Source organism: Protopterus annectens, chromosome 9.part0 (genome assembly GCF_019279795.1).
Source record: "Protopterus annectens isolate FY-2018-M chromosome 9.part0, PAN1.0, whole genome shotgun sequence".
Taxonomy (NCBI): Eukaryota; Metazoa; Chordata; order Ceratodontiformes; family Protopteridae; genus Protopterus; species Protopterus annectens.
The window spans coordinates 316,932,573-316,954,943 of NC_056743.1; the positions used below are offsets into that span (position 1 = coordinate 316,932,573).

Consider the following 22,371-nt stretch of genomic DNA (forward strand, 5'->3'; position numbering starts at 1 on the left):
TTCTATTTTTTTTAACCAAAAAGGCAGTTTGTCTCTGTAACATGCTGCTAATTTTAATTTAACAGGAATTCTTTACCCATTACATTTTTGTTGTATAAAGTAAGTACCTGTTGATGTTCTATTCCCATGTTGCAGTATTCTCAGTGTGTGATTTTCCGCCTCAGGCAACCAGAATGTCGGCTCCTGTACAAAAGCTTATGCCTGGTTGCTGTTGGTGCATGAGACATCACATGCAGGGCTATAAACCAGGAGCCTTAAATGTGACATCTGCACGCACAGACTCAGAACTCTGCTGCCGCGGTCGAACGTCAGATTGATCACATCACTCCTCTACTTATCAAGATGTCTAAAGCTAAGTACCACGTTGGGGAATTCTTTCAATTACTATTGCTTGAGCTTGGTTTGCTTGGCCTTTTTAGCCAATGTCCGCTAAGAAGGGTAAATGCCGATGCGGACATCAAATTCTGCATAATGACCCCCATGACTGTTGTGTTTTTTATTCTAGCATGGGAACACGACTATACCTCCTGCTCCATTTGCCAATCCTTTGTCCCCTAACACACTTAGAAGCTATCTGGCTATCCTTAATCTTTACTTGGAAAACCAGAATCTTAAAATTAACGCTTAGGATGGATCCAGAGATGGCCGCCCAGGTGGAGCCACCTTGGAAAACGGCCAAGGTTTCTTGGCCTGCTTCCTCTGCCTCTCCGTCGTCAGATGCTGTGCCAGCAACTGATACAAAAGTTGAGGGAAGTTAGAGCAGTCTACTTCGTCAGCTCCCCTTGAGGTAGCAGTTTCTGAAGTACCAGCCGGCACGTCCATGGAGATAACTCTGACAAGTTTCCACTGAAGTTGAGGGGGGAACCAGGATCGACTGGACGCCTGTCTCGGATGCCAGAATCTGAAGCCTGTGCTTTAGCTCAGGCCCGTGAACCTAGGCCTTCTCCCTCTCCCAAATCTACTCCTTTAAAAAGAAAACAAAAAATAAACATTTATCTCCCTCTGCTGAGGGGCTTCCTGACTGGCAGTCTTCTACTCAGTCCCTGATGCAGACCTTCATGGCTGTTAGGCCATCACCCTCCTCTACCTCCACTATCCCAGTGCTAACCCCAAGGCCTGCCTCAGCTACTTCTGTACTCACTCCCAGTTTCCATGAAGAAGAGGATTAAATTTTCTCCTCATCATCTGATGAGTCTATTACCTACTCAGCACAGATGGCCTCATGTCTAGAATACTATTCCCCTGATGAGGAATCCATAGAAGGAGACTGTCCTCCTGATGACATAACGTTTGGGGAGACCATAACTAACGTGAAAGAATATTTCAAATGAGATACTTCGCAAATGACTGAAACTCTGATATTTATTTATATATATATATATATATAATCTCCTTCACCATCTGCCATTCCCCCAGTTATACCTGCATACCTGGATATTTACGTCAGCATCTAAAAATCCTGATTCTCAGCCACCTGCTCCTAAGAGACCTGATCGTTTCTAAAGGTGCTTGATGACCACAAATTTCTTGTGGAACCCCCCCTTGGCAGACCCTACAGTGATTGCTGTAGACCCAGGCAAGCAGTCAAGGCTGATCCTGTCCTCGCCCCTTCTGCCCACTGACAAGGACAGCAGAAACATGGACCGGCTAGGGAAGAAAGTTTATACCTTTTCCACCTTAGCCTTCAGAGCTATTAATTACCAAATCCATATGATTAAGTATGCCTTGGTCTTGGTATCCCAAGAATCTACACACCTATCCTCCCTGCCTGAGTCTCCTAACAAGGCTGAAGTAGCATCAAAACTGTCTATGGCATCCCGGGTTGCCAGACACTCAGGTCAGATGCAGTTATGATTCAGCAGAGGATTCTGCTAGATCTGCTGCATCTGACTTGGTGCTCTGCAGGTATTCATGGCTTCGACTTCATCCCCTGCCTGAGGATTTCAAATCCAGAATTCTTGATGCTCCACTAAACCACAACCTCCTTTTTGGGAAGCAGTCTGCTGAACTGTTTAAGAATCTTCAGGAGAAAAGCAAGGAATTTCAAGACATTAAGCACCTTCTGGTATCCCCTATACCTAGAAACTACAGGAACTATCCAGCTAAGACCACCTTTGTCAGAAGAACCCAGTCCACTGCTACCCCTTCTTCCAGGCATAGGAGAGGAACCAGGAGGCAGACCTCTACCAGACCAGCCTCTTCTCTACCTACCCCCAGACAACCCTTTCATGATACAAATGGCACCAATAAGCGTGATTGCCATGTCCATCTCCCCCTGTCAGCCCATCTCTCCCACTACTTGCCCCTCATTGAGAACAATTACTTCAGATCACTGGGTCCTGGCAATAGTAGAAGAGGGACACTTCTTTCTTGGAAAGAAAGCCCCCCCCGGGGGGGGGGATTCCGTTCCCACCCAAAAAACTACACCTTATTTCAGACATTATACAAGATCTACTGACCCATGGAACCATAGAACCTGTCCCCCAGGACAAGAATGAAAAGGCTTTTAGTCGAGGCTATTTCTAGTACCAAAAAAGGATGGGCCATGGAGGCCATTGCTGGATTTGTTCTTTCTAAATCTCTTGCTAAAACGTCCCATCCTTCAGAATGGCTATCCTTCCAAACCTTACTTCCTCTGTTGTCAGCACAGGCGTTCATGATCACTCTAGACCTGAAGGAGGCCTACCTCCACATCCCTATAAAACCCTCTCACAAAAAGTGCTTGCATTTCACTGGGCCCTGTTCTCCCTTTCAGTTCACTGCCTTGCACTTTGGTTTATCCACTGCACCCAGGGTCTTCACCCAATGCCTTGCTCCAGCCATAGCCTACTGCAGAACCAAGGGCATTCAGATCTACCCCACCTAGACAATATACTCATTCTGGCAGAAAAAGAAGTCTCTCTCTAAAAAGACATTTGCAATGTCTGCTACAGGGTCTGGGGTTCACCCTCAATCTCCCAAATCATCCCTAACACCACAGCAGGGCAAAATCTTTCTGGGCTGTAAGATCCTAACAGACCTGATGAAGGCATTCTTTCCTCAGGACAAAGTACTTTCCCTAACAGGCCACTTCCAGGTTCTGCTCCAGGTCCACCAACTATCAGCAAGGCAATTCCTGCGATTTCTGGGTCTTATGGCAACCACCATTCCTATGCTATGATTAGCCAGGGTGAACATGAGAAAACTTCAATGGTATCTAAAGAATTTGTGGTCCCAACGCAACCACTGTCTAGAATTCCAGATTCCCTTCCTAACCTGCTTAAAGGCAGCGTTAAGGTGGTGGATCCAACAAATTCAAATGAACCCAGGACTTCTCCTTCACCTTCCCGCACCAGCTCAGTTCATGCACACAAACTCATCAGACCTGGGCTGGGGGGCTACCATGAAGGGCCTCAAGGTGCAAGAATGCTGGCAGTCACCCCTCCAGAAAAAAAACACATCAGTGTCAGAGAAATGACTACAGTCCTTTTGGCACTGAAAACCTTTCTTCCCATCCTTCACCCAGGTCCCCTTCAAATCTTCACAGACAACCCACAGTCATGAGGTACATCAGCATACAGGAGCGGGGAGTCATATATTCTGTGCAGGCTAGCAATCCAGATTTGAGACCTAGCCTCCCAAAACAACTTATTTCTGCAGGCAGTCTACATACCATCCTGGGAAAACCACCAGGAGATGCTGTCAGCAGATCAGCATCTCTGCATCTCTGCATCACGAGTGGATGTTAAAACAGAGAAGTTTTTCTACACATTGTCCACCAGTAGGGCACATTGCAAATAGACTGTTTGCCCTCCCAGAACAGACAGCTGAAAACCTTTTGTACCAAGGATCACTCCCCACTAACTTGGAGAGTGGACACCTTCACCATTTCATGTAAGGGACAGTTTCTGTATGCCTTTCTCCCCTTCACTCTCATTCAAAAGGTCCTTCTGAAGATCAGGAGGGACATGCCAAAGATCTTGCTGGTGACTCCCTGATGGCCAGGGCAGCATTGGTTCCCCCTTCTACTATCAGTCGCCAAGGGCAATCACCACAAGTTACCCCACAAGGTGGACCTGCTCACACAGCAGAAGGGAACACTCATCCACCCTCACCTGGGAATGCTGCGTCTAACACTCTGGGTGGTAAACTTTTAATACCATTCTGACACCGCTACTCTGTGGATGTGCTTTCAGTCCCGAGGGAGACCAGGAAACCTAACACAAGGAGATCCAACATTTTAAAATGGGAAAGATTCTCCAAATGGTGTCTCCAAAGGCAATAGGGATCCCTTTCTAGTGGATGTCCCTCTAGTCTTAGCTTGTGTGTGAACTTATCAAGGAAGACCTTTTCATACTCTTAAGTGAAAGTTCACCTATCTGCAGTCTCTGCCTGCTTACCCTTAGGCTCTCCTCTACTCTCCAGGTTAGATGTTAAATTGTTCCTGAAAGGGGTTTTGCACATTAGGCCACCAAGGAAGCCTGTTCCACTGCCTTGGGACCTAAACTTTATCCTGGAAAAACTCACACTGCCCCTAGTCGAACCAGCCAGTTTTTCAACACTGCAAATGTGCACATAGAAAATCCTGCTGGTAGCCCTCACCTCAGCTAGAAGGGTATCAGAGTTACAGGCACTCATGGCCTGTCCTTCCTACACTATCTTCCACAAAGACAGGGTGACCCTGCGCACCAACCCTCCTTTCATGCTTAAAGTGGTCAACGAGCTATCATTAAATCAGTCCATCCACCTGCCCACCTTCTTTCCCATTCCCACCAGTAACAGTGAGAGAATACTCCATTCCCTGGATGTGCACAGACAGCTAAGATTTTATTTGGACAAAACTAAATCCATAAGGAAATCTAATCAACTCTTCATATCCTTTCATCCCAGGGCCCCTGGGCAAGGCAGTCTCCAAACAAACTATTTCCTGTTGGGTCAGGAAAGCTGTTTGCTTCTGCTACTCCTACCACAGCAAGGACTTGCTTCGGGGAGTAAGAGCACACTCCACTAGGGCCGTAGCATCCTCCAAAGCCGCCTTCAAAGGCCTGGACACAGCCTCCATCCTGGAGGCAACTACCTGGTCCATTATACACTCATTTACCAGACACTACAAATTGGATCGGATCTCCAGAGCAGGTTTCGCTAGGACAGTCCTGCAGGGATTTCTGGTATCAGCTACCTCTGCTTCCACCTTTCCTCCTTAGTAAGCTGTGGTACTCTCTCACTAAGAATACTGCAACATGAGAATCGAAGAACATAGAATAGTTGTTTAAAATCTTACCAGAACCATAGATGTCCTTCTGTTCCACATTGCAGTATTCCTTCCCTCCCACTGTCCCCCTGCATTCCTTTCACCTGTGTTTGGGGCACCCTAGGGCACCTCCTAGACTATGGTTTCACTGGGCAGTCTATGGCATTTCAGCAGTCTGGAGGACATCATTTGGCTCTACCAAGTCCAATGTCTGACTGGGCATTTCTGAGATCTATGCATGCAGATGTCACATTTATGGCTCCTGGTTTATGGCCCCTGCATGTGACGTATCATGCACCCACAGCAACCGGCTTTAAGCTTTTGTATAGGAGCTATGTTCGGGTCGCCTGAGGCAGAGAATCCCACACTAAGAATACTGCAGTGTGGAAGAGGAGGACATCTATGGTTATGGTAAGATTTTACATAACTATTCTTTGTCTGCTCTGCTGGTTTCAACCTGTGGGACTTCATATCCTACATCAGCCAGTTCTAAAGTCTTTAGCCCACTTGGCTGCACCTTCCATACCCATAACTGCCCGCCTCTCCTTCAGTTCCCTAGATCGCCACTAGTTTGCCACTATTTGGGTCTGCAGCTTGATCTTGGCTGTGCTTTGCTTTCTCTTTCAAGACATTAGTATAGTGATTTGGCAGTAGTTTACTGTTCCCTTAGCTTTGATTTGTACCCTTTGTGTTCTTTACCTTTCTAGGTAGGTAGTTATGTAGATAAAATCTTTGCTGTCTTCTGTTTTTCTCTTCCCACCCTTTTGTCAGGTTATAGTGTGCTAAGGACTTGTGTCTTTTCTGTAGCTTAAATTTGTATTAGTGTTAGGATATGGATGAGGGCTTTAAAAAGTGTTTCCTACGGGCATAGGTTGCCTTCCCAGGACACAATGTGTGTGTTTACTGTTTGGCACCAGCGCTTCTCTATTCCAGATGCTCCAGCTGCAAAAGTTTTAGCACTAAGGCAATCTGTGAGTATTGGGCTAAGCTGATGTTGAATGGACTTTTACCCTTGGGTTCTTCTGATCCCACCTCTGTCACTGGTGTGGCTTCTCCCTCATCTCCTGAGACTGGATCAGAGAAGCCCCGACAGCAAGACTTTGGACATACCAAAGGTGATTGCAAGAGGTCCTCTTCAACTTCTACTTGTGGACTTGCTCCCACAGGCTTGACGAATCTGAAGGTCCCTTGACTTTTGGGTCTCCTGAATTCACCTCCAAGCAGTGAGTCTTGGGCATTGGATTGATTAGGGAAGCATTCCAATCCCTCGGCCACTTTTGGACTGAGAACACTTGATCAACTGTCACACTTGACAAAACTTCATTGGGACCTAGTGTATGAAGTGTCAAGTACCTTCAGGATGCAGCAGTCTCTGGAAGTACAGAAGATGCTGGAGACTTGGTTGTGTACCCTTTTTTCCTTCACCAGTGTTTCCATGAGGCTTATCTTGAAAGCAGTGGATGAAGCATCTTGAGTGTCAGACTCCAGTATTGCAATGGAGCATCACAATTGGATTCATTTGTATAACTTTAGACTGTTTCAAGGGGTTCTTCATTAATGTCCCTTTGGTGTGTCCTCTTTGTTTTTTTTTTTTTTTTTGTTTGTTTTTTTTATAAAGTTAGACACTTTGACAAAGAGCAAACAAGGGGGAAGACATTGCCTGCCATTGGAGTACGCTTTGCTACCCCACACCCCTTGGACCTTTTCAAGAAATCGGAAGGGGGTAGTCCCCTCTCCAGAAAATCATAGTACTCTTCCCAGGGCTCTCTTCTTCAGTCCTCTGAATCAGAGTCCTTTGCTGGCTTTTTCTGGCAGGCCCTTTCAGCGATCCTGAAGGGTTGCCCTGCTGCACTTCTCTGAAGGCAGTCAGGGGTAGTCTGACTGTCCACCCAAGAGCTTAGGAGGCTGTCACCTCAGATGCCTGGGTATAGAGAGTCGTATCCAGAGGTTATAACACTTACTTTTTAGAAGTTCCAAAATGCCACCCAGAACATCTCAGATGTTCCCACCCCATCAGAGACTACATGGCTATAGAGATTCACAAGCTGCTAATAAATTGGGTCATTCAGGAGGTCCCACCAGACCAGAAAGGATCCTGGGTGTATTCCAGGTTATTTTTAGTTCTGAAGAAATAGGAGGACCTGAGAGCACTTTTGGATTGAAACAGACTAAATCAGTTAATCAAAATGGTCAAGTTCCAGATGGACACCATGCAGTTTCTTACCTCTTCTGAGGAAGGACAATTGGATGTGCTTGATTGACCTCAAGGGCACTTTACCATCACATCAGGATTGACAGGTGTTTCAGAAGGTTTCTTTACTTCGGCTAGGGGCCAGTCATTACCAGTTCAGGGCCCTGACCTTTGATCTCACCACAGACCACAGGATGTTTACAAAGTGTATGGCAGTGATTGCAGCCTAGCTCCAGCTAAAGAGATTTCAAGTCTTTCTATACCTGGATGATTGGCTGTTCACTGCCACCACAAGGGCATCATTGATCTTGGCCAGGGACTCCTTACTCCAACTGTGAAACAACTTGGACGACGTAGTCTGTTGAAAATCGAACCTTTAGCCTATACAAATTTTAGAGTTCATAGGGTATTATTTGGACATGATCAACCAAACTGCCAGGCTCCCAAGCTCCAGAGTTTTCAGACTTTGGGCTCAGGCCCTGTCAGTGCTTGCAACTCTGGTGAAGCCATTGGCATATGCAGTTATGTAGCTTCTGGGTCATATGGCAGCGTCGATTGAGTTGGTTCTTTTAGCCAGGTATCACATGAGGGTTCTACAATGAACTCTGGTTGTTGAGTGATCCTTCCTTACTCATTCTTTGGATTTCCCAGTATGGTTAACAAAAGTGCGTCATGAACAGATTTAGTCATTGCAGTCTCCCTTGGTAACCAAAGGGAGACCATTTGCAATCTTTTGTTCCTCTTCCATGATCACCATGGATGGCCTCCCTCCCCCTTGGGTTGGGGGGGGCATTTCACAAGAAGACAGTTCAAGGGTTCTAGTCTTCTGCAGAGGCCCACATTCACGTCAGTGTTCTGGAGATGAGGGTGGTCATCCTTGCGTTGTAGGTTTTTCAGGACGCCCTTCCCAGGGTTGTCATTGTGATAGACGGGACAATGTCTGTCTGGTATCGCAACAAATTGGGATAAGGACGTTCTTATCTTTGCCTGGAGACCATGAGAGTTTGGCATTGGGTGATTTATCTTTTCAGCAGTTTCTGGTGGCAGCTCATTTCCTGGGGAATTATCACCACAAGAAAAAATAAAGGCCAGTATTACCTGCCAGACGTTTTAATAAAATATAGATGCACAGTCTTGTTCAGAAAAAAATCCAACACCAGGATCTCTTTTTTTCAAAATGTACAAAATAAGCACAGAATAAGCAGCAATAAATTCCAGCAAGTTAAAAACTGTAAGAAACACAAGCACTCCTGAAACTCCTCTAGCGCCTCAGCTCTTAGCCTTTTCAGAGTATACTCTTCATCACATGCTCCTCCCCTCTTACACTCTGTAAAAAAAAATTCAGTTATCCACTTAACTAATAAAACTACTTTTACATCATTAAAGAAAACTTTTCCAGTGATGCTCCCTATTCAACCGTTTCGGGGCCATTGTATCATATTTCAAGATGAAGATAGATTCCATTTCTCATAATTTCTTTTTTATATTCAACTCAAATGTTTGCCTTACTTGACCCAGAATTGTAGCTTTTAAAACCCTAGGTATCATTATTGTGAAATTCCTTAAAATGTAATCCCACAGGATTCATTTCCCTGCCTTTCTTTAAGTCTCTTACATGTTTTTTCAGCCTTTCCTTGAAACTTCTCTTGCTCTCCCCAACATATACCTTTAAAACAAAGACATTTCAGTCCATGTACTATTCCTGCACTATCACAGGAATATATACCCTTGCTTACAAAATGTTTTTCATTTATTTTATCAAAAGTCTGCATGACATATTGACAACAGCTACATTTTCCACAGGGAATGGTGCCCTGACTTTGTATTTCACTATTTCTATTTAGCATGGGTAGTTGAAACTTCCCATGCACTATGAAGTCTTTTATACTTCTACCTACTGAATAAGAAAAAAATGGAAAGTCAAGACTTCTAATTTTTTTTACTTTTGCTCTTTTCCAAAATGCCCCAATGATATTTAATTAATTTTACAAGGGTCTCTGAAAAAACAGAAAATTTTGTCACGAAAAACATTTTGTTTTTCCTGTTTGTTACGATCAGTCCTATATCCACTTGTTCTACCCTTACTACCATCTTTGTTTTATTACTCTAGCCTTCTTCTCTTCCACTATCTTCCTATTGTAACTCCTACCTATAAATATTTTAACTATTTTATTTATCGCTCTCTCATTCCTTTTTGTTGCTACGTATCCTTTTTTTCTAAGAAATTCCCCATATGGAATGGACCTCATTGTATTGGGGGGTGGCAACTTTCTGCATGTAAAATGTGATTACTTCCCTCAAACTTTCTATGTATTATTGTTTGAATACCCTCGTCCTTAATACTTTTCAATGTTATATCCAAAAAGTTCACTCGTACTCCTTTTTGGATACCATCAAATGTTATATTATAGTTGTTCCCATGTAAATCCTGTGCAAAAGTTTCCACTTCATTCCATTCCCCCTTCCACACAAATATTAAGTCATCTATAAATCTATAGTAATATAATACATATTTACTAAAAAAGATATTTTTATATACAAATCTATTTTCAAACATGCCCAGAAAGATGTTGGCATACATGGGGGCAAAACCTGCCCCCATTGCAGTACCAACTGTTTGTATAGCTCTCCATTGAATTCAATGATATTATGATTCAGATAAAATATGCTAACGCTAAAATGTAATGAGTCTGTGGGGTATGTTTAAGAAAAAATAACAGGGCCTCCAAACCATATGCATGTTCTTTATTTGTATACAGGCTAACTACGTCCATAACTATGAAGAACATGTCTTCTTCCCATTTCACATTATTTGCTTTCTCGAGAAAATCAAATAAATCTTATAGGAGGGTAATTTTTCTACCCCCCCCCCTTAAAAATGTATGCAAAAAAGAAGGCTAGGTTATATGTAAAGTAACCACAAGCAGACACAATAGGTCTCCCAGGGGGGTTCACTATGCTCTTGTGAATTTTGGGAACACAGAAAAAATAATCCATCATATTTTCTTTAACTGCAAACTTTTTATTTACATCTTCATATGAAAAATATTTCAATCTATACCCTTTCATTAACAATTCCTTGTACATGGCTACTGGTTCCAAATAATTTTCCATTCCCACCTTCACATGAACATTTTCATGATTTAAATGAGTGTAACACATTTTCAAGTATTGCACATAATGTAGCACTGCTAATTTCATCCTTTATCAAAAGGTTTTAAAAAACAGTTCTATGTTTTGAGTTAGACTTGATAAACTCAGACATTCCTGCTTATTTAAATTGTGTTTAACATTTTCCTGTTCCTATTTAATAATTCACATTCCTTTCTCAACAGAAAATTGCAATACATGAGAAAACTGAGTACTTTAATCCTTACATTCAGGTATAAAATCACTTTTATATACAACATGTTCAGGGTTTAATTTGCAATAGGCATCCATTTCACAATCAGATACACATGAATAAAAACTTATGTCACTGGCTTCTGTATCACTGCTTACACTTTCCCTTTCCATATCATACATCTCTTGGGAAAAGTGAGACAGTAAATATAATTTTCTAACAAATTTAAAAATTTCACATTTCAACTCGTATCCATTTGATAACACAGTGGGGATAAATTTTAAAGCTTTCTAAAACAGTTCCATATCAGTAGTAGACAAAGGAAAACCTGACATATTTGCAACATAGCTTTCCGTATAATTATTAATGCCACTTAACTATTTTGTAAGTCCGTGCATTGGGGTAATATTCCTACGGATTCTCATGTCCGTATTCTTGATTTCTGGTTCTCTTCCTGTTTCCCCCCTCCCTGGTTCACAAAAAGTTCTTGTCATGTAACCTGGATTGGTTGTCTCCGGGAGACCTGGAAAGTGGTTTTCTTCTTAACTGTCGTTGTCGAATTAACAAATGAGGATTCACTACCTGCTGATGAAACATTACCATTTGTACTTCTCCTTCCTGTTGTCTGTTTGAACCACACTTTCTGGCGACATTCTCATTGATTGGTAGATATTAAAAATGCTGTATTGTGCTCATAGTCTCTAATATCTCTGTAGTTTCTTTTTTCATCCAGTCAGTTCTTTTTCATAGTTTGCCAACTTTTCATTTACCCTTGTTAAGAAATTCTCAAGGGTAGTTCCGTTGACTGATTGAGTTATCTGATTGCATATAACTTTGGTTTCCTCCACAATTTTTTTGTCTCTTAAGGTTCTCCTTCTCAATCAGAATATTGACACATTCCAAACTACATTTGTGGGCTGCCGCTATCCACCTAGCGTGGAAGTTATCTTCCTCATTCTCTAAATTGAAGGGGGAAGACAGGCTTTTCACAGTATGCAAGCCCCTTGGTGTAATATTGAGCTCCACATAGCTTTGTAAACTTAATGAATTGAAATACACAGATGCCTCCTTAAACAGCAGTTTCTCCACCTTGTCTAGAAGCTGCTGCAACTCAGTAGTTTCTGCCACTTCCCTGTTTCTGCCGACTGCAGAAAATGGATTATCAATCAGATTGTTTCTATTTTCTCTCCAGATTTTAACAGAAGCAGACAAAAACATCTTTTTGATGAGTGGTATTATTGCCAAGTTCTTGGCTCTTATTTAAATTTGTTGTCACAGCATTTTCTGAGGCAGACCCCAGAAAGCCATCTAGAGTCTTTTGTATTGTCTCTTGAGGATTCCCTGAATATCCTCGGCAAGGCTCTGAAGGAATCACTGGCCATGTAGGTATTTTCACGACCAATTCCAGAGCATACAGAATTATCACCACAAAAAAAATAAAGGCCAGTATTGCCTTCCAGATGTTTGCATAAAATATAGATGCACAGTCTTGTTCAGTAAAAAATCCAACACCAGGATCACTTTTTTTCAAAATGTACAAAATAAGCACAGAATAAGAAGCATTTCCTGGGGAAGTCTAACTTTCTGTTCAGCCTCAACAGGAGCTCTGGGACAGTTACCCAGGGATGTTCTAATGCTTGCTTGGCTCCTGGGGTTTCTGTATGCTTATTTTTAGTGCCTTTGATGGTCAAGTCCTACAGAACGCAGCCTACTGCAGAGCTACAGTGATCCTCATTGCTCCCTTTTGGCACCTCGTCAGATGTGGTTTCCCTTCCTTTGGCCTATTCTCTTCAGTCCCTCGTGTTGACTGTATTGTTCCTCCAATTCCCTTGATGGCCAGAAATCCCATTCTTTTGTAGGTGGATGTTCATATGTTGTCATCTCAGTAGTAGTCTACTAGAAAAGTGTATTTCAGTAAATGGAAAAGGTTATTCTGTGGGTGGAGGCTTGGGGAATCTACCTTTTGTCTGCCCCTTTGGAATTTGTTTGTTTATTCTCGCTGAATTGTTTCATTCAGGGTCTAGTTTTTCTGCTATTAAAGTACAGTTAGCCATTTCTAATGTTCACTTTGGCAGAGGTAGCATGCCTCTGGTTTTACTCAAGATCTCCCAAGACATTCCACAAAGGTACATTTCTACTCCCTCCAATGGTACGGGATCCAGTTCCTGCCTGGTATCTGCCCTTTGCTTTACAGGTCCTTGCACAACCACCATTTGATCCTTCAGCTGCTGCGGACTTGAAGCTCGTGTCTTAGAAGACTTTGTTTTTGGTGGTGGTTAATTCTGCAGGAGGGATTTCAGAGTTGGAAGCTCTTGATTTTTTGTCTCCTTATTTGGTGTTCTTTTCTGCCAAAGGTAACTTCAGAGAATATCCTTAACAGTACTGTTCACCTTCCTCTGTTTTTTTTTTCCCCAGTTTCCTCAACAAAGGTGAATACTACTTGCATTGTTTGGATGTACATAGTTGAGATTTTATTTGGACCATGTAGAAGCCATCAGAAAATCCAGTCAGTTATTTCATCCTTTTCAAAATCCATGCTGGGCTCACCTGTAGCTTTATCCAAGTGGATGTCAGATTGTATTTTATCTGCATATGCCCTAAGAGACCAGACTGTTCCACACAAGCAGGACTTATAAGATGCCTGCACACTTCTTTCACTCTCTCCCGGTGTTAAAACAGAAACTCAGTGGAGAAGGCCAATAGACTTGTGTTTGAGTAAATTTCAGTAACTGGCTAGTTGAGTACACTGCCTGCATGCCAGGAATAAAGAAATACTGAAGACTGGAAAAAAATCAGCTACAAAAAGTGAGGAAGAAACATTGACTCAGGATTTCCAATAACCTACAGGAAGATATGGCAACTGCATGCAGACCTGGTTAAATTAAACAAAACACTGATGGAGTATATCAGCGCAAACAACAAAAGGGTGGAAAAATGGAAGAAGCTTTAAACAGATATTAAGATGAGATGATAAAGCTGCAAAAATCAGACGTCGAAATGAAGAAAAGAAAGGGCTAAATATGAGACTGCTCAGGAAGAGATGTTTCAAAAAATATTTTCAGCTCTACCAGAGAAGCTGGAAGGAACAAACTGCATTAATTTTATGAAAGCACAAATAAGCAACTGGACTGGTATTCCAAGGCAGGAGTTGTCTTGTTATCTTATTGCTACAATAAAATAGCCAAATTTGCAACTGGTGCTTATTATAGATCCCATCACTTCCACAATTACTGCACTTAAATCAGCTTACCTTCGCTCACAAAAATCATCCCATCAACCATACAACTCCAGCTCTTAAACCTCCTACAGCCATACAACTCCTCCAGACATCTCCACTCATCAACAAATCCCTCCTACAGGTCTCCAAAGCAAACATTGCAGCCAGTGAATCATTATTCTCGTACTAAATTTCCAAATTATGGAATAAACTCCCAAGTCCTCTTATTTCCAACAGCTCTATCCCACAATTCAAGAAGCTACTCAAAACACATCTTACAAACTTCTGTCTCTGTCTCTGTAACCTTGCATGATAGCCCAGTCTCTTTTCTTCAGTAGCTAATAACCACTTTCAAATGTCTTCACCAGGCTTTGGAACTGGCTACTGTATTACTCTCAAGCATCACTCATGCATAATGATTTATGTATTCTGTTAATCTCCACCTGTAGTTTCACACACCCGCTCCCTCATGCATAACGATTTATGTATTCTGTTTATCTCCACCTGTATTTTCACACTACTGCTCCATCTCCCCTATCGGGTGACATCACTGATCAATACATGACAAATTAATTAAAAAAAACAACAGATGTTTTCCAAAATATGAAATGTTTTTACATAACATTTTGGCTGCATATATACTACTGCCTCCTCATGTTATACTCTTTCACTCTCTTTGTATATCATTGTATTCTTTGATATTATTTTGGACTACTTGCTATTTTTTGTATTTGCTGTTCTTCTGTATTATTTTTTGTATTTGTCTTTCATTTATTATATTTTTTGTATTTTTGTCAGTTATTATTGTACATTGTTCTATGATTTATTAAGTAAATGTGGAGCTTTTCTCCCCAGGCCTCCATTGAAAAAGGACCTGTCCAGTCAGACTTTCCCAGTAAACAAATGTAAAATAAGTAAAAGTTGTTAGTTGAAAGTCCACATCATGTGTATGCTCCAAACCTAGCTATAAGAAAGCAACATACTACTGTAATAGTAAAGATGCAGTCCTACCAGCAGAAGGACTTGATTCTGACAAAAATTGTGGCAGAAGGGCAAAATACTAAAAGTGGGAGACAGCAGTTTTTGTGGAGAATGATTACTCACTATTCACCAGGCAGAAGAGGCGTGAATTCATTCCACTTCACAGAATGTTGAGACGTGGGTATGAAATTCAAACTGCTGTATCCAGCTGTCAAGTATTCTTCCCTGGAGGGACAGAATAATGTTTTGATGAAGTGCATGCTAAGGAGGAAATACAAAAGTTTGTCCAACAAAGAGTGAGCTGTGAAACAGGAGGAGGTTCTGCTGCTTGTTTTTCTGGTAAAGAAAGACCAGCGAGACTGTACCTGTGAAACATTTTCCAGTATTTCAATGGGGAATGTTTGAGAGAATGAAGGGCGCATGAGAGTTGACTAGAAGAATTTAAGAGTATGTTGGAAATTAAGCAGAGAGAGGATTTGGGTGATGGAGAGCAGTAATAAAACCTCTAACTCAGTGTGAGATTACAATGCAATAGTTATATTTGTGAAATATGACAGAACAAGAAAATCTGGAAATATTAGACTTTTTCAAAGTTTCTTAGATTTGTTGGTGACTCGAGTTTGCGCCCTGCTTTGTTTGGAAAAATACGTTGGGAGGGGAAAAGAGGGGAGAAAGCTTACTATAAGTTAAACATTTTCGTTTCTTAATAGTACTGTATTTGTGGTGTATGACAGAAGAAAAATCAGTATGCTTTTTCCCCATGCTTGCATCGGGGAAATGACTGGGTTAAGATCCTAAGTGTTATCCAGTAACAAGTTTACTGCAAGGCATGTAAAGGAAAAATCCATTGAATGTTATAACTCTCTTTCTGGTAAACAAGGTACCCTTAGCAGTTTTGTGTTTGGTTTGCATGTCACTAAAAGACAATTTGGTAAATAAATGGCTTGGAGAATGTGTTTATTGAAAGCATTCAAGTGTTTTCTCAGCTGAGAGAGCTCTAAGGATAGATCAAGTCAAATAGCACTTACTAGCATAGACTGCACCATGCGTCTTAGCATGACTAACCTTTCTTTTTGTTTAACTCTAGCCTGTCTGTGTGGCTATCAGCTTAGAACTTTTGTTCTTATTAGGAATTAAAAACTTCAATATTTGGAGATGTACTTAGTTTGTGTGTTGTTATTGAGTTAATAGGTTTGGGGGGGGGGGGGTTGTTCTGTTTGAGGGCTTTCAAAAAAAATAAAGTTATGCAAGATGTACCGTAGGCTCAAATGGATATGACAAGAAACTACATAAAAGATCAACTTGCTGAACGGTATATGCATGTAAAATAAAAGCTAGAACTATAGTTTTAACACAAAAGCAGTTATACAGTGGATATAAAAAGTGTACTCGCCCCTGTTAAATGCCTAGTTTTTGTGATATAAAAAAAATGAGACCACAGTAAATCATTTCAAAACTTTTCCCACCTTTAATGTGACCTATAACCTGCACAATTCAATTCAAAAACAAATCTGTTAAGGGAAAAAATATAAAAATAAACATATAATAAGCTGGTTGCATAGGTGTGCACACCCTTAAACTATTACTTTGTTGAAGCACCATTTGATTTAATTACAGCATTCAGTCTTCTTGGGTACACACGTGTCATCAACTAAAGAGAGACTTATTAACCCACAATAAAATTCAGCTGTGCTGGTAGGATTTTCCTGACAATTACTCAGTTGCCTGCTATAGTAAATTCCATGGTTCGCAGAGAGATTACTAAGCATCAAAGCGATCTCATTGTTGAAAGGTATCAGTCAGGAGAAGGGTGCAAAAAAATGTTGACAGCATTGGATATATCATGGAACACCGTGAAGACTGTCATCAAAAAGTGGAGCAAATATGGGACAACAGTGATGTTGTAAAGAACTGGACATCCCCCCAAAATTGATGAAAAGACCAGACAAAAACTGGTCGGGGAGGATGCCAAGAGGCTTACAGCAACACTGAAGGAGCTGCAGGAATTTCTGGCAAGTATTGCTTGTGTACTACATGTGACAGCAATCTCCCGTATTCTGCACTTATCTGGACTGTGGGGTAGGGTTGCAAGACGGAAGCCTTTTCTTACCCAGAAAAACATCCAGGCCTGGCTAAAATTTGCAAAACAATACGTAGTTTCCCAAAAGCTTGTTGGAAAATGCGTTATGGTCTGTTGAGACAGAGGTTTAAATTTTTGGCCACAATTCCAAAAGGTACGTTTGGCGCAATAACATTTTGCATCACCAAAAGAGCACCAACCCCCACGGTGAAGCATGGTGGTGGCAGTATCATGCTTTGGGGTTGCTTTTTTTCAGCTGGAACTGGGGCTTTAGTCAAGATGGAGGGAATTATGAACAGTTCCAAATACCAGTCACTTTTGGCCCAAAACCTTCAGGAACCTGCTAGAAAGCTGAAGATGAAGAGGAATTTCACCTTTCAACATGACCATGACCCCAAGCATACATCCAAATCGACAAAAGAATGGCTTCACCAAAAGAAAATTTAAGATCCGAAGTAGTTTAATTCATTTGGTCTTTAACCTGTGGGTCCTCGGATCCATATGAGGTCCGACATGGCCGCATTTTCCAGCTATGGCTTTGAGCTCCATGCCCCTCCCCTTATCCTTAATGCCCCTGTCTTCCTTCAGATCTCATTTGCCGCCTGAGAGGAAGCAGCGTGGTCTGAGCTCCATTGCAGTTTACAGTGAAAAACTTTAATTTTTGATCTTTCTAACTATACCTCGTATTTCTGACCTTTTCTGTACCTTCATGGGTTATTCGTAGGTGTTTTCTGGTAGGCTTTTCTGGCTTCCTCCCCTCCTTTCTTTCTCGTTTGTGTGTGGTGTGGTGTGGTGTGGTGTGGTGTGGTGTGGTGTGGTGTGGTGTGGTGTGGTGTGGTGTGGTGTGGTGTGGTGTGGTGTGGTGTGGTGTGGTGTGGTGCTTGAACAGGCTAAGGCGATGCACAGAGTGTGGCCATAAGCTTTTCCCGGCAGGTGGCCACACTGTGTGTGATTTGTTTGGGGGAGGCTCACCTCCAGTCCCCCTGTCCTATTTGCGCTGGGTTTAACCCCAGAGCTCTTGAGGACAGGCGGGACAAACTTAGTGTCAAGGTCCTGTTGCCCTCCACTGCTGTGGCGGACGTACCACCTTCTCCTGCTAAGAAAGCAGTGGCTGCTGCTTAGTCTTCCTCTGGGACTCACCCTCCCGCTAAGAGGCCCAGGAAAGGGGATAAGGTCAAGAAGGACTGGCCTTGCAAGCGCTCCCCTGACTGCTCATCAGAGGCCGGCCCCCCGCCAAAGATTAAGCCTGTTTCACCTCTGTTTAAGTCCCCAAGGTTCTCCCCTGAGCCCTATGTTCTTGTTAGCTGGTTGCCCCCTAGGCTCTCTCCTGGCCCTCTTCGGCTGCGTCCTCCCAGAGTTTTTCAGAAGCAGAGATGGACAAGATGATGCAGAGATTTATCTGCACTCAAATCCAGATGGGGGTCTTGCCAGGGCCTTCTCCCACTGGAGCGGCCGCCTTCCAGCCAGTATTTAGACCTATTACTCCTCCTTTGATCTGACCCTTGGTTTCAGAGCGGTTGGATCCAAGGACTGAGTCGTGGGGTCTGCACCGATGGTACCATATACCTTGACGCCGGCTGGTGCCCTGAGTGTGTCTGATCCAACTAGATCGGATCTGATGTCTTGGAGCCGTAGCCTCGGGGTTGGATCCGAGAGGATGTTCTCTGCTCTGAGCTTGTCTGAGAGAAGCATCCCTCTCTCTGTCTCAGTTCAGACTCCCTAGTCGGATCAGTGGGTAGTGACTTCCACCAGTTAAACCCAGGTGGTCTGTTCCCCCTCTGCATTCGAAGTGGTGGAGAGGGTTCTCGCAGGGTTGAAGCAGCTGACTATTTCATCTTCAAGAGTCTGTCCAGACTCCACTTGGTCTTGAATGCAGGTCTGACCATCTTGCACTCTCAGGGATAGCCCGTAGCCATAATGCCCCAGGATGTTCCTACCTTAGAACAACCTGTTTGCGAGACATCCCTATAGAGCCCTCCTGAGGAAGCCCCCCTGCAAGCATACATGTAAAAGGAAGGCACTTGGACTTCCTCCAGAGTCCCTCACAGAAGACACTGACCTGGATGAAGTGGAATGTCCCCCAAAATCACCCCCTCCCCACCAAGGATGTCTCCTTTGGAGACGTCATGAGAAGTCCTACTCCAAAGAGGTGGATGATCTGACCCAAAACCAACCTCTGAGTCCATGTTTCTGGAGTCATTCGGCTTGGGCCCATCTGCTTCTTGGGTGTGCCCCCCCCTCCCCCCTGCCGATCCACTCGTGGATTTGATTACATCTAGGACATGAAAGGAACCGGACACTGTAGAGCCGATATCCAAGTGCCCGGACAAGGTCCTGAGCCCTCCCGCTGACAAACTACAGTGGCACAAGGGGTCCCCTGTAGATGCTATGCTGGCGGAGGTGGCCACATAGAAGGAAATCGCCCAGGAGAGTTCCACGGTCCCATCCGCCTGACCGAGAGTCGAGGACGTTTGATCGCTTGGGAGGCAAGTCTGTTTCAGCAGCCTTCTGTGTGAAGGCGCTGAAATGCATGGCGCACATTATTCGACTCCAGAGAGATCTGGTCAAGGAAGTCAGAGTCGACCCAAGGGTCCATGTCTGCAGAGGAGAAGACTTTAAGTTCAATGCATGAATGGCCATCCTAAAGTCTGTAGCCAACACGTCCATGCGTTTGTTCCCCCATGCCACAGAGGGAGCTGCACAGGTGGCGGGGTCAGGAGTTGCCATCCGGCGTCACACCTGGCTCTGCTTATGTCAGTGCTCAGAATCCTTCAAGGTGCCTTTCACCAACGCCTTTTTTTTGGGAAGACAATCGGAGAAACTTTTTAGTCCAGAGTGAGGACAGGAAGGCCCTGTCTGCGGTCGAGGTCCGCTTCTCCCCGCCTCAAAGGTCCTTTTCCAGGAACCAGCGAGGCCAGAAGATGATGTGGTTCCGCAAGTCTAGGCGTTTTTCCGAGGCCCTCAGGACTCACTGTCCCACAGAGGCAGAAAGGGATACGACAGACGCCGCCCTAGAGGTAGAGGGGGTCCTAGGAATTTCAGGTCCTGAAAACCTTTCTCTTATCAACCCGGGCAGCAACCCTTAAGGGTTGCCTGGCTGTCTATCTCTGGAGGCAGTCGGGGGTCATTTGCCGCTTCACCCATTAGCATGGGAGTCCATCACTACAGATCAGTGAGTGTTGTAAATCCTATCCAGAGAATATTTTGTTTACTTCAAGCATCCACCCCCTTCCAACAAAACCCTCCTTGATGTTCCACCCACACAGCGGGAGGAAGCAGTAGTACAGGTCGACTCACTACTGAGAAAACGAGTCATACAACCAGTCCCCCAAGATCAGTCTGGATCCAGGGTTTTTCCAGGTTCTTTTTAGTGCCAAAAAAGACTGGGGACCTCAGACCAATATTGGATCTGTCCCAGCTGAACCTGACAGTAACGAAGATAAAATTCCGGATGGTCATGATTCAGTTTACAGGACAGAGACTGGATGTGCTCGATTGACCTCCAGGATGCATACTATCACATCAAGATGCACAGGTGCTGCCAAGAGGTTCCTTCGCTTCTGGCTGGGAGTTGATCATTACCAATTTTGAGCCCTCCCCTTTGGTCTCACCACAGCCCCCCCCCCCCTGGTGTTTTACCAAGGTAATGGCAAGTGACAGCTGCTCAACTGAGGCTTCAGGGCATTTAGGTCTTTCCGTACCTAGACAGTTGGCTCCTTAACGCCCCCTCAGAGCATCTACTATGTGAGGCCAGGGACTCCTTCCTTCAGTTAGCCAACAAGTTTGGCATCACGATCAGCATGAACAAGTCTGCCCTCCGATTGGTCCAAGTTCTAGATTTCATTGGGGGCACAGCCGGACAAAAATACAATCACAGGTGTTTCTCACTTCAGGCAGGTTACGCAGCTTGAGGCTACATGTCTTACACATACTTCAGAACCAAAGTGGTGTTAAGAGCATTAGGTTCTATGGCAGTGATGATAAATCTTCTCATGGCACGTCTTCATATGAGGGTACTGCAGTGGACTCTAGCAGTACAGTGGTCGCTATTAGATCTTCCCTTATCCTTCCCAGTGAGAATTTCAAAAGTGTGCAGGGACTCCCTTTGGTGATGGATTCAGTACCCAGATCTACTCAAGGGCCGTCCCTTTCAACTTCCTCTACCCCAAGCCACGGTGACCACGGACAACTCCCTACTTGGGTGGGGGAGCATTGCTCGGGGAAGGACAGTCCAAGGCACATGGTCCTTTTCCGAGACCTATCTGCATATCAATGTTATAGAGATGAGACCGGTTCTTATATTGCAGGCCCTCCATGATCATCTTCCTCTGAGAATATTTGCAATTCAGATGGACATGTCAGTGGTCTGGTATATCAACAAACTGGGAGAACCAACTTTTATCCCTTATGTCGAGAGGCCATGAGATTGTGGGAATGGGCGATCTCCACCAACCGTTTCCTGGTGGCAACGCACATTCCAGGATGGTCCAACATCTTGGCTGACAGGCTCAACAGATCTATCGTGATGCCTTATGAGTGGTTTCTGAAGTTTTCAGTAGCGGAGCAGATCTTCCTAAAGTGGGGTCATCCTTGCTGTGATCTCTCCGCGTCTCCTTCCAACGCGAAATGTAGCGAGTTTTTCTCTCTGAATCCCCCCCCCCGGGGGGGGGGTCTCCCCAGAGACACTCTGATTCATGCTTGGCCTCCTGGTCTTCTTTATGCCTGTCCCCCTCTTCCCCTCATGTCGAAGTTTCTGCAGAAAGCCCAAAGGCTGGGGAGCACTATGATCCTCGTAGTCCTATTCTGGCCTCGTCAGGTTTGGTTCCCCTTACTCAGGTCTCACCTAGTTCCACCATGGATCTTGGATCTGGTCCCAGATCTGCTCTCACATCCCTCCGGGATACCTCATCCAGATCTGGACAGTCTGAAGCTCATTGCTTGGCTGCTCCAGTTCCAGTGATTCTTAAGACTCCCGGTCCATCTTCTCCCGTAAAATCCAATGTTTTTCATGTTTCACTTTTGCAGTCATTACATTTGGGTAATCTGCTGAAAGGTTGCCCTCAGTCAGCCTGATTAACAAAGTCTTGGGTCCTGCGTCGGTTGCTGTCCCTTCTTCCATGATGTCAGGTTGTCAGGGGTATAAAACATGCCAACGCCATTACATCAGTCTTTCTTGTCGCGTGGTGCCCGAAGCAGTTCGCAAGTGCCGGTCAGCCGACTACTGAAATTTTCGTTTTCGAGTTTCAGAACGGACATCTTCAACTAAAAAGTTAAGTACCCCGTTGGGGAAAATTTTTCTTGCTCCTTACCGATGTCAGTAAAAGTTAAT

General features: G+C 43.8%; 1 protein-coding gene across 1 annotated transcript in view; it reads left to right on the forward strand.

Moving 5' to 3' along the window:
- Positions 1-22,371, forward strand: part of ANKFY1 (ankyrin repeat and FYVE domain containing 1) — a 1,799,901-nt gene that overhangs the window by 349,152 nt on the left and 1,428,378 nt on the right. The gene's annotated exons all lie outside the window — the stretch shown is intronic.